This window comes from Ovis canadensis, chromosome 7 (assembly GCF_042477335.2).
Source record: "Ovis canadensis isolate MfBH-ARS-UI-01 breed Bighorn chromosome 7, ARS-UI_OviCan_v2, whole genome shotgun sequence".
Classification (NCBI taxonomy): Eukaryota; Metazoa; Chordata; class Mammalia; order Artiodactyla; family Bovidae; genus Ovis; species Ovis canadensis.
In genome coordinates, this window is record NC_091251.1 from 65,418,610 (window position 1) to 65,431,148 (window position 12,539).

Sequence of the window (12,539 nt, forward strand, 5' to 3'; positions counted from 1 at the left end):
GTGCACCACCAGGTTTGGGAACCAGTGACTGAGCCCACCTCTGTCCCCAGGTGAGTACACTGAGGCTCAAAGAGATCAGGAGTCTCACTCAGGGGTACCCACATGAGCGGCTGAGAGATGGCACTCAAGTCTCCCAGCCTTCTTTCTGCACCATTCAAAAATGTAGTGAGACATTTTCAGGGACAGAGGTGGGGCTGCCTCGGAAATTGTGGTTTTATTATTTTTTTCTTTATTGACATGTAACTAACCAGTCTGGTGTCAAACAGGAAATGCCTCTAGCGTTGCTGTCCTTTTTTTATTACAAGGTGTCAGATCAGTTTGAGTTTAATAGAGAGATGACCAAAGTGTGGTTCCAAGACCACCACCACCACCACCACCCAAGAACTTGTTAGAAATACAGATTTTCAGTTCAGCCCAGAGCTGCTGATTCTGTACTCCAGAGATGGCCCAATGTGCTGTTTTCAAGCCATCCAGGAGATTCTCATGCCCACTGAAGCTTGTACTTTTTACAACCCAACCAGTGGTTAAAGCTGCTGGCCTCAGCCTTTTAGTTGGTGACTCATTAACATGGAGGCCTTAACTTAAGCTAGCCATCTGCTTTCCTTGGTAACAGTTGCTCAAAATAGGGACTTTTGTTATAAATTTTCATTAGTCCGCTACACAAGGTGGGGTGGATTAGTACTTGTTGAACACCTGCTGCATGTGAAGCTGTGTGTTGGAAGCTATTACTTGTCTCATGTAATTCTCACATCATTCTCAACCATCCTGCTGTGTAGGTATTATTATCCCTATTTTACAGCTTTGGAATCCGAGGCTGGTAGAGGTTAAACGAGAGCTATTTGCCCAGCTATGGGTGTGCATTTTGCTATCTGTTGTCTCCCTAGAGCAGCTGCTCTCCAACCTTTTTATGCACAGTTGGGAGTCCTTTGGAGAATCTTGTCATTAATGCAGATTCCCTCTCTGCCTTCCCAGAGGGCTTCATCCAGGGGACTGATGGAACCCAGGACTTTGGATTTTCATCAGGTACTCTAGGTGATTCTGCTGCCAGTGGGCATCAGACCATACTTGGAGAAAGTTCTCTCCTGGATCCATTCAGTCTTGCTTCAGTAGTTGGACCAGATGTCTCTCAAGGCTCCTCAGCATTTCTGTGGTTCGCCAGTGTTTTGTGCTCACAGACCTTGGGCAATGGATGGGGAAGAAATATGAGCATGGAGGAAGGAGCTTGGGAACTCGTACAGAGAAAGATCTCTTCTTTTGACATGTACACGCTGCTTTATTTGCTTTCCTTTGGCTGCGCTAGGTCTCCACGGCTGCATGTGGGCTTTCTCTAGTTGTAGAGCGCAGGGAGCACTGTCTAGTTGCAGCGCGTGGGCTTTCATTGTAGCGGCTTCTCTTGGTGTGGAGCACAGGCTCTAGGAGCACAGGCTTTAGCAGTTGAAGATCTCGAGCTCAGCAGTGGCGACTTGCTGGCTCGTGGGCACTTGGACTCAGTGGTACAGCTCCAGGCCTCTAGAGCACAGGCTCAGTAGTTGTGGCCCACCAGGTTAGTTAATGCTCCGAGGCATGTGGAATCTTCTCGAGCCAGTGTCCCCTGCATTGGCACGTGGATTCTTATTCACTGGGCCCCCAGGGAAGCCCCCAGAGAAGGTTCTTATTTGCCTAGCTGTTCCTGCTCTCTCTGCTGCCTCGGTGTTTGCAGGCCATGTTTTGGCTTTGAGTAACTTCTGACCCTTTCAGTTATCTACCCCAAAATTGTGCAACTTTTCATGTAACAACTTCACCCATGTGTTGGTGAACTGCCCCAAAGTGAGCCATTTCCTCCAGGCTGAAATGAGTATCTGTCGAGTACTGAATTGCTTCAGCTTTTGAGGCAAGAAATGGCATTTCATCTGTTTGATGATACGCTCCCTTATTTTTCAGGCATAGAATGGACATATTTAGTGAATGAACTGTCAGTCCATCAGGAGACAATGACTTGGTGCCATTATGAAGGGAAAAAGTGAGATGCAAATTTAAAAATAATTTCAGGTATGATGCCTGATGTCCTTTTTTTTTTTTTTGGTGAGTTGGAATGGTGATTTCTCCTCCAGAAGTTTACCTAAGTACCCCAGGATCCCCTTAGTGAAAAAAATGCGTATATCCAGAGCTGGTGGAAACCTCTCAGGCCTTTGCCCAGTGGATAAGTCAGCATTGGTGAAATACTACATTTCTTTAATAAGGCCTAGTCCCTGAAACAAATTATTAGGAAAAGGTTGGAAGGAAATTTGGGAAAGCAAACAGCTTCCTGGAATCCACTGTGTATAAGGTAAATTATTTTTCTGGTAAAATAATCAAGGTACAGGTTAAGTTTCTAAGGATAATTTATTTTGCTGCTGATATCAGAGTTGGAAATACCAACAGGTAACTGAGTACACTAGCTAGAGCTACCATTTATTGCAAGCTTACTGTGTGTCAGGAGTCATATGAACATTCTCTCATTTACTCTTCAATAGACTTTCAAAGTAAATATTATCCTTCATTTTACAGCTGATGAAACAGTCTCAAAAGAATTGAGTAATTGGACCAGTGTTGAAACTGGGGTTTCCAGGTATGCAGGGCTTTGCTAAAACGCAGGCCCGGGTAAACTAGGATAGTTAGTTACCCTGAGTGTCACCCAGCTCACTGACCTACCATTGATGGCTAGGAAGTAAGCCCAAAGGATTCTGAATTGTCTGATAGATGGTACATATATGGAAGTGTGCTGATTCGCATCACAAAGAGACCTTCTGAACACTTCGTGGTACATATTTTTCTCCATTGCATACATAATTCTGATCTTGGTAGTTTGGCTTCCAGATGCCTTGTCAGTTAGAAGGCATGCACATTGGTGGGGGGAGGAGTGACCCTGGAAAGGCACTCTGATTACTGTGGTGAGGGACAGCTGGCTGACTGACAGAGAAGGTGAAGGCAGGGAAAATGAAATATAAACTAATAAAAGACAAAATCAGTGCAGTGTCAGGAGGCTTTAATATAGTGGCAAACATACCTTAAAAGAGAGCAGCTATTATGGAACGTGTACTCGGTGCCGAACACTGTCTTAAGCACTTTATAGCATAACGTGACTCATTTTTACAAAATAATCCTATTGTTCCACCAACGAGGAAACTGAGGCACAGAGAGGTCAGGTAACTTGGTGAATTACCAATGCGTAGTAAAGCTGGGATTCAGGTCCAGGCAGCCTGAGGCCAGGGCCCAGATCCTCAGCATCCTGTTTCCATGTAGGCCTTAGATCCTGAGAGTGTAGCGCACATTAGTGGTGTTTATTGTGGTGGCCTGAATCATCCAACTGCTACCGCTAAGTCACTTCAGTCGTGTCCGACTCTGTGCGTCCCCATAGACGGCAGCCCACCAGGCTCCCCCGTCCCTGGGATTCTCCAGGCAAGAACGCTGGAGTGGGTTGCCATTTCCTTCTCCAATGCATGAAAGTGAAAAGTGAAAGTGAAGTCGCTCAGTCAAGTCCGACTCTTAGTGACCCCATGGACTGCAGCCTACCAGGCTTCTCCGTCCATGGGATTTTCCAGGCAAGAGTACTGGAGTGGGGTGCCACTGCCTTCTCCGTGAATCATCCAAAGTGGGGGAAAATAAAACTTTAAGGTTGGGCATTACATGTCTTTTTGTATTAATTAATTAAAAAAATTATCAGGGCATAGTCCTGCAAGGACTGTTAGTAGAAGTTATCAGAATCTCCACCGTGGCTCATTTCCTGCTCCCCAGAGTCAAGTGCTTTCAGTTCTTGCAATGAGTTGACACTTGCTGGTTGTTGTGTCCTCTGTCTCTAATGACATACTTGTACTTCTGTATGATTGATTTTCAGTTTTAGGCATCTTCTACTGATGCATTACTATGGAAAAAGAAAATTTTAGTTTGTTTTTCCACCCACCCCGACCACACATGCATAGGATTTCCATCTCCTCCGTCTCCCAGCAGTTACATTATAGTTGTAGCTAGCTCAGTATGTCATGGGCTTCTGTTTGTGTTTAGGCTTCCCTCCTGGGTTGGGTAGTCTCCTGAGAAGACGACTCGAACTACGTGCCTGTGGAGTAAGCCTGCCTTTTGGAAGTCCAGCATGGAGGTGTAGGGTGGAGGTGTCTTCATGTTTATTAATACTATGTGACTTCTCAGTGCCTCCCCTGTCTCCACTAAAGTTGGTGTGACTCAGAGACCCCATGCGAGTTTGATTCTTGGAGTTTTACTCTCTCCAGAGAATAGACGTTTGACTTCTTCTGGAGCTGGAGGAATCACAAGGCTGGCAATGCTGGGGTTTGGGGTGTAAACAGACTTCCATTATTTTAGCCTCACTTTATGCTCTCCCCTCCCTCAGAGGTATTGGGGCTCTGACTGCCTAAGCCCTTTCTGGAGATTCTGTGATGAGTTGCTCCTCCTGTTTCTCTACTAGCAGATAAGGAGTCTGGTTTCCTGAGTCTGCTAATCAATTACCTCTTGTTAATCTACTTTCTTTTTTTTTTCTTATTTTTTTTCCCAGCACATCACTGCATATATATTTAAACCAATCCATCTTTCAGGAAACAGAAACACCACAAAGCGTGCAGTTAGCAAAGGTAACTTCTATAAGCCAATATAAAATGTTACAGTTTAAAACTCTTATATTTATTTTTAAAATTTTTATTGGAATGTAGTTGCTTTATAAGGCTTTAGTTTGAGAGGTCATAGAACTAAATGTATTTAGTGTGCTATCTGTATCCTGATGCCTGAAAGACCCTGGAGAAAGCTTTCAATGCAAAGGGGTCATAAAAAGGCGGAAGGGGAAGACTGATACAGTTCTATGAAAAAGGGGGTTGTTGAAGTTTTACTTGCTACTTAGTGTAGTTCTAGGATTAGGAACATCATTGTTACCTGGGTATCACTTGGGTGCTATTTAGAAATGCAGAAATCCTGGGCTCTACCTGGGCCTGTTGAATCAGAATTAGCATTTTAACAAAAAAGATTGGAAGATTGAGAAGAGCTAATATCAAACTTTCCTCAACTTCTACTGTAATTTAGAATAAGCTAACTGTAATGAATTTTCATGTGGGATTTAAACATTTTGGTACTTTCCCTTACTAAATTATTCTCCAAATTCTAGAGCAGTGGTCCCCAACCTTTTTGGCATTAGGTACTGGTTTGGTGGAAGACTCTTCTTCCATGGAATGGGGCAGGGGAGGGAAATGGTTTCAGGATGATTCAAGCATATTACATTTATTGTGTACTTTATTTCTAATCTAATGCTGCTGCTGATCTGACAGGAGGTATTGGTCTGTGGCCCAGAGGTTTTCTTTTACCAGATGGTGTCAGACTGGTTATGTTCAGGCTTTTTCAGTTGCTCACAGTTCTGCAGGTTGGTGAGAGGTTTTATAGATTGCATCAGTGGAGTCTTCAGTCACACTTGGAGTGGTCAAATGAGAGGGTGGCTACCCCGTGAGGTGAAGGATACATCATTTGTTTTTATGCCCAACATCTATCCCAGTGACAGGCCTGTGTTTAACTAGAGACTTGTGGAATGAGTGAGTCAAATAAGACACAGTTCCTGTCTTCAAGGTATTCACCAACCAGCAAGGAATCAACTGGATGATTATCATACAGGGTTGACCTGCCCTAGGAAAGAGGGAGCACAGAGAAGGGGCATCTGAGGCAGGATTCCTGGCAGAGGGAACTGAAGGGCTAAGTCTCTTAGTGAACAGAGCCTGTGGGTTTAGAGCAGCTGCACTCAGGTGAGTGTATCAAAGTCACCTGGCGGCCTTGTTAAACCATAGACTCTGCCCTCATCCTTAGAACTTCTGACTCTGTAGGCTTGGGGTGGGGCCCATGGACCTGCGTTTCTAGCAGCTTCCAAAGTGATGCTGATGACACTGCTTTTCCATTTTGAAAATCACTGGTTTTAGAGAATTCCAACTAGCTCTGGTGGCTGGAGTCAGGAGGCTGGGAACAGTAGATGACAGGGAAGGCAGAGGCCTATGGAGTGGGGAGCCACTGACTGGATTTACAGAGGAGAGTGATGGACACTCACTTATGCTGTGGAAAGATCACTTTGGGTGCAGTGTGGAGGATGAGTCAGTGGAGAGGCCAGGTTGAGGGCCAGAAAATCGAATGTGCGGTTGACTATAGCCATCCGGATGAGAAATGATAAAACTTGGAATAAAGATTAGAGGAGGAAAGATTCCAGCGGTCAGTGGAAGTGGGAGGGGAGGGAGGGAGGAGTCATTGAAGACCGTCAGATGTCTGGCTGGCTGTGCTTTGGGACTGCGTTACTCAAGACACAGGAGGGGAAGTGGGTGTGAAGCAGGGTCTACAAAGAAGAGCTCAGGAGGTAAGTGGAGGGCCGGACATGTTGAATTTAAGATGCCAGCAAGGTATCTGGGTGGACTGCCAGGAAGAGAGTTTTCCTTATGGGTCTGGAGTCCAGAGGCAGATGTGTGGGAAGTCCCTTCACTTCCTCAGCTTACACTGATCTCCTGTAGTGTTTGCTTGAATCAGGCCTTGTAAATACAAGAAAGCAATATTAATAAAATATTGCTGATTGTAAATAAAGAAGCAATATTAATGTAAGAGTTTTCCCAATGGCTCAGCAGTTAAAAAAAAAAAAAAAATCTGCCTGCAATGCAGGAGACGTGGCAGGAGCCATGGGTTCAGTCCCTGGGTTGGAAAGATTCCCTCTGGAGGAGGAAATGGATACCCACTCCAGTATCCTTGCCTAGACAATCTCATGGATGGAGGAGCCTGGCAGGCTACAGCCTATGGGGTCTCAAAGAGTTGGACATGACTGAGCAACTAAACACTGACACACAATATTAACAGAACCCTTAAGGACCTTAGAACGTAATACTTTTAAATATGTTTATCAAGAAAACAAATATTCTACTTGTTTGGTTGAGGGGAAAAGAAAATTTGAAGTGTAAGTCTTCTAACACTGGAAGAGGTTAATACAGCTGCCTTCTGTCTGAGAGACCAGGAGATTGGGTTTTAGTAAAAGCTTGAAAGGGGCAAAATCACTTGACTGGTTTGTGGGCCATATGACAAACAGCTGAGACTAATTAGCTGGATTGTGGGTTTTTCCAGAGATGACTGATTTTGAAAGTTGATGAAGCGAACTGCTTTTCAAAAGACTCTTTTGAAAAACTTTTCTAAGTAGACTGTTCTGATTTTAACCTTTCTCTTTGTAATAGACCAAAGTATCTTTTTAGAAGAGGACATGTGATTACAAGTTGCCTAATTGTTGAAGTGTTGGAAACTCCAGTCTCTAAAGTTTTGGGAAAATCAACCAGGATTTATACTTTGTCAAGGTATGATTATGCCTTTTTTTTTTTCTTTTTGGTGGTGGTGGGGAGGTAGAGGCTTTGAGTGCTGAGGTGCCAGTTTTCAGGTACTTAAAATAGTGCAATTTAACATAAAATACCACTGCCTACATTAATTTTTTTTTAAAACAAAGACTTCAAGATGTCTGCTAAATTTCTTATGTTTTGTTTGGAAAGTGCATTTTCAGTTACCAGAGAGTGGGTATGAATACTGACTGCGTTCTTCCTTTCTTTTCTGTACTTTAACAAAGTAACAGAGGCTTTTATTCTCAGGTAATATGTTGAATAAGAGAGCTGATTACGGAATTGAATAGCTCTAAGAGTCTTGCTCATCTTCTGAGCATTTTATCCATAAAAATTCAATTGGGATTTTGTTTTTAATACTGTTAATAGCTCTGTGCTAGGTATGGTAAGTTACTTCAATTGTGTCTGACTCTTTGTGACCCCATGGATCATAGCCCACCAGCTCCTCTGTCCATGGGATTCTCCAGGCAAGAATACTGGAGTGGGTTGTTATTTCCTTCTCCAGGGGATCTTCCCGACCCAGGGACTGAAGCTGCACCTCCTGAGTTGGCAGGCAGGTTCTTTACTACTAGCGCCATCTGGGAAGCCCTGATAGCTTCCCAGCTGATAGTTCTAGTGGAGAATATGTAAGTCTGTGTGTTAGTGTAAGGTGTGTTTCTTCCATCACTTAAATTTGTCTTCTAATTATTAATTTTGTGATGTTTGGAAACAGTATCATAATTATGTAAGTAAAGGCCCATCTATTTTATTATTATTATTTTAAAGATCCGTCTGTTTTAGAGATGCATTGGAGAAGGAAATGGCAGCCCACTCCAGTGTTCTTGCCTGGAGAATCCCAGGGATGGGGGAGCCTGGTGGGCTGCCGTCTATGGGGTCGCACAGTTGGACACGACTGAAGCGACTTAGCAGCCGCAGCTGCAGTGATAGTATGCAGGAATGAAAGATCCGGGCAATGAATATGATGGGATGTTTTATCATAGAGTCCTCTCCACTTTTACATGTGTGTTAGTTTGCTGGGGTTGCCATAACAAAGTATCACAGTCTGTGTAGGTTAAATAATAGAGATTTCTTGTCTCAGTCCTGGCGGCTAGAAGTCTGAGAATCAAGGTGTTGGGGCTGTAAAGGAAGGATCTGTTCCAGGCTGCTCTCCTCCTCCCTCTGTCTCCTCTTGTCACCTTTCCTTTCTGAGTGTCTGTGTTCAGAAATCTTCATAAGGACACTGGTTATATTGGATTAGGGCTCACCCTAGTGACCTCTTTTTCATTTGATAAGCTTTCTAAGGACCCTATCTTCAAGTCAGGTCAAATTCTGAAGTCCTATGAGTTAGGACTTCAGGATATGAATTTTAGGGGAACACAATTCAACTCAGATAAATTTGAAAAATTTCATTATATTGCAATTTAATTGCCTCCAAGTCATGCAGTAAATATTTGTTGAGCCAAGTGCCTAGACCGTGTTCGATGTTGAGCATGTGAGGATAAATAAGACTTGATCTCTATCCATTGACATTGGTTTAATCATATGTGTGGATATAGCTTCATGAGTGTGTTCATTTATCTCTTTCATCGAGTTTTGGCCACTTTCAGAGTTGGGTGTCCTTGAAGACATGATCAGCGTTTTGACACACGGGCACCTGGAAGGGCTCTGTTGGTCCTGAATGCCCTCAAGATAGGCAAGAGCAGAAGGCCCTTAACATTCATCTGGTCTGACCTCCTCATTTCACAGAGGAAGAAAGTGGGGCTTCAAAGTGCAAAAGTCATTTGGCTGATTAGTGCCAGAACCACAGCAGCTTCTACTCCAGTCCATCATTTTGTTTTCTTGGTCACAAGTTCATGCTTTCATGTAGGAGTGAACCCAAAGTCTCTTTAGAAATCAGATGAGAAAGAGCCTTGATCAAAAGCTGACAATCTCTGTTGAGATTCTTGGATTTTAAGTACCAAAAAAAAAAAAAAGACTGAGAGGATTTCATCCACAAAATGTCCAGTTTGTACTTAATACATCCCAAAGGAGATTGCTCCCACCTTGGTTAGTCTCTCTGTCTCTTACCACATTCTCTTTATTCTTTTCAGACACGCTGTTCAGTGACCCAGCAGCCATTAGAATACAAATAACATTTTTTCTTCTTTCTTGCTGCTGCTGCTGCTGCCCACAAGACAGGAACTGCGGCAGAAAGAGAGCGCTGATGAAACATTGCCGGCCAGCAGGGTGGCACCATGGCAACCAGGACCTGCCCGTGTCTGGCAGGGCTGGGAGCCCAGGGCTGCCTCTGCTGCCGTTTCAGCATCTCCCTGTCCAGTCTCTCAGAACCTGAGTGCTCACAGAGGACCTGCTCCACACTTAGCTCTGTTTCTCTTTTCTCTTTTGCTACTCTTCCCTTCTTCCTCCCTCTGCACTTGGTTGATTTATAGTTTGAGCCAGGGTGCACCACATGTGATAACTGCTGGAACAGGGCCATTAAAAACAAAAGCTGATTTCTGCAGAAGCCATCCTTGTTTAGGGCTGTCCTTGCAAGAGGGCACCTTCCTGCTTTTTTTGGCGCTCCTGTTGTTGCTGGCGTGGCTGGGGCCCTGCTCCCTTGGCAGAGTAGAGGCCGGGTTTGGTGGGGGTTGGAGGGTAGGGAGGTGGTTATGAGACGCTGCTTGGGAGGAGAGCTTGCCTTGCTGCTGTTTTTCTGAAGGCAGGAGCCACTTTGCTCAAACATAGATGCAAATTGCCCAAGAACTGAGAGCAGTCGATTTTTTTTTTTTTGCCTATCTGTTTTCTTGCTTTCGCCCATTTCATTTTCCGTTAGGCTTTTCCTCTCCCTGATGTAACCTGAAAGGGAATTCTTTAGCTCCAAGTGCTGGATTTATCACACTGTGGATTCTCTGTTTTCACAAGAAGGAGGAAGTCCAGACAGCTTTTAAGCTGATACCACTCTGCGGTGGTGACTGATGCCGGCTATGGACTACTGTTTGAAAAATCTTTCTAGTGTCATTTTTGGATCTCTCTTGCTGAGCCTTACATTTTGGCTCTCTTCCTTCTAAAATGCCTTATCTCTCATGGCCTCAGGAAATCAACTTTGTTGATGAATCTAAAATCCATCTTGTTAACCCTTATTTTTCTTTCGAGCCCTAATATTCTATTTTCAAAATGCCAATTAAACACATTTCCCTGGATATCCCTGTGACATGAGGGACATATAATTGGTCATATTCCATACAAGATTACATAGTAGTTGAGAGTGTGTATGGATTCAAACCTTGGCTTTGCCTTTTATTGACTGTGTGACCTTGGAGAACTTACTTAACCTTTGTGAGTCAGTTTTCTTATCTGTAGATTAGAGAGTTCATAGGGTTGTTGTGAGGTTCTAGTGAGTTAATATATTAAAGGGCTTAGAAAAGTACTCAGTAAGTGTTTGTTATAATCATTTCAAACCAGCTTTTCCTCCCTTGCTTGTGTGCTTGTGTGTGGCTGCTCAATTGTGTCTGACTCTCTGTGATCTCATGGACTGTAGCCCACCAGACTTCTCTGTCCATGGGATTTTCCAGGCAAGATTACCGGAGTGGGTTGCCATTTCCTCTGCCAGGGAATCTTCCCAACCCAGGGATCGAACCTGCATCTCCTGCACTGGCAGGTAAATTCTTTACCACTAAGTCACCTGGGAAGCCCTTTCCTCTCTTAGTTAATGATAGTATCTTCCATTCAGTTAATAAACTGAAAGTTTTGATTATCTTTAACTCCTCTACCAGTCAGTTAAGGAGCTATACTGATTTTCTACCTCCTAAATCTATCTTGAATTAATCCCTTCCTCTGCATCCCACATCACCAACACAAGTCACTCACCATCTCTCAGCACAGCTTCCTGGTCCTCTGTGCATCCCCAGAAAGATCACTTTCAGGCAAAGACCTCGTGTTCCTCTCCTTCATAAGAGCCTGCAGTACTTTCCATTGCCCAGAGGATAACACACAGACTGTCTAGTGTCATATGAGAGTCCTTTCAGGCCCAGGTCCCAAACCCTCTCCCATCTTTTCAGCCTGTCTGGACATCTCCTCTCCCATCCTGGTGTAGTCCACTAATGGCATGCAGCTGCTGAGGTTCCCTAAATGCGTCATAACCTTTTCCCTCTTCAGTTCAGTTCAGTTCAGTCGCTCAGTCGTGTCCGACTCTTTGCAACCCCATGAATCGCAGCACGCCAGGCCTCCCTGTCCATCACCAACTCCCGGAGTTCATTCAGACTCACATCCATTGAGTCAGTGATGCCATCCAGCCATCTCATCCTCTGTCGTCCCCTTCTCCTCCTGCCCCCAATCCCTCCCAGCATCAGAGTCTTTTCCAATGAGTCAACTCTTCGCATGAGGTGGCCAAAGTACTGGAGTTTCAGCTTTAGCATCATAGACCTTTGCAAATATAGATGCTCTTCCCTGCCTCCCACCCTCCCAGTCTGTTCCCTGTTCCCTTCTCATGGCTCCAAGCCTTGTCTGTGTTTTGTACTTCCCATGTCAGACAGCTCTTACCTAGTTCCATCAAAACTCAGTTAACACCTTTCAGATTGGCATTGATAATATTTTTGTTGATGGTTTCTGTTATCTTTAAAGGATAAGGCTAATTTGACCTGTGAGGTAAAGTTCTTCACCACATCATCTGTGAACTGTGTAATTTTGTTCTTTCACGTTTGTCCCTCATCCCTCTGTGTGCTGATGTAAGCCTGTGGCTGGGGTACCTGCTGTGAGGTGACTTGGTGGGCTCCCCCACTTCCCGGGCCCCCTCTGCCCCAGGTGTCCCAGCTGCGCAGTCCTGTGTGCATGTTCCTGTAACAGTTCTCGTTCCGCTGCGCCTTCATTGTTCATGTTCACGTGCAGCACTTCTGTTAGACTTGCTTTTCTGTAGCCTCGTCCTAGGTGCTTAGCATAGTGACACGTGCAGGGGCTGTTCTCAGTGCTCAGGTACGTGCATGATGTTTGAACTGATGTGCTCATCAGCTACCACCTGGATTTCTGTCATTCATCCTAGCTTCTCTCTCCTCGGTGTCTTCAGGCTTTGCTGGTGTATCTTTAGATCATTGGTGTAGGACAGTCCACTTGTCAGATTTCATTTAAAATTCTTAACAACTTTTGGATTGACATTTGTCTGTCATTTTGCATTTAGTTTCAGTGAAGTGGCAATCCACTCCAGTACTATTGCCTGGAAAATCCCATGGACAGAGA

At 44.4% G+C, this 12,539-nt stretch overlaps 1 protein-coding gene across 9 annotated transcripts in view; it reads left to right on the forward strand.

Moving 5' to 3' along the window:
- Positions 1-12,539, forward strand: part of RAB27A (RAB27A, member RAS oncogene family) — an 82,268-nt gene that overhangs the window by 10,801 nt on the left and 58,928 nt on the right. For 3 of the 9 annotated variants that reach the window (XM_069596466.1, XM_069596469.1, XM_069596468.1), the window contains 3 exons: positions 1,921-2,028; positions 4,523-4,598; positions 7,200-7,316. The exons of 2 other annotated variants lie outside the window; for them this stretch is intronic. The gene's annotated coding sequence lies outside the window, so the exon portion shown is untranslated. Of the gene's footprint in view, positions 1-1,920; positions 2,029-4,522; positions 4,599-6,260; positions 6,344-7,199; positions 7,317-12,539 lie in introns of those variants that run through there. 4 more of the 9 variants (XM_069596465.1, XM_069596467.1, XM_069596471.1 and 1 more) reach the window with 3 other exon arrangements.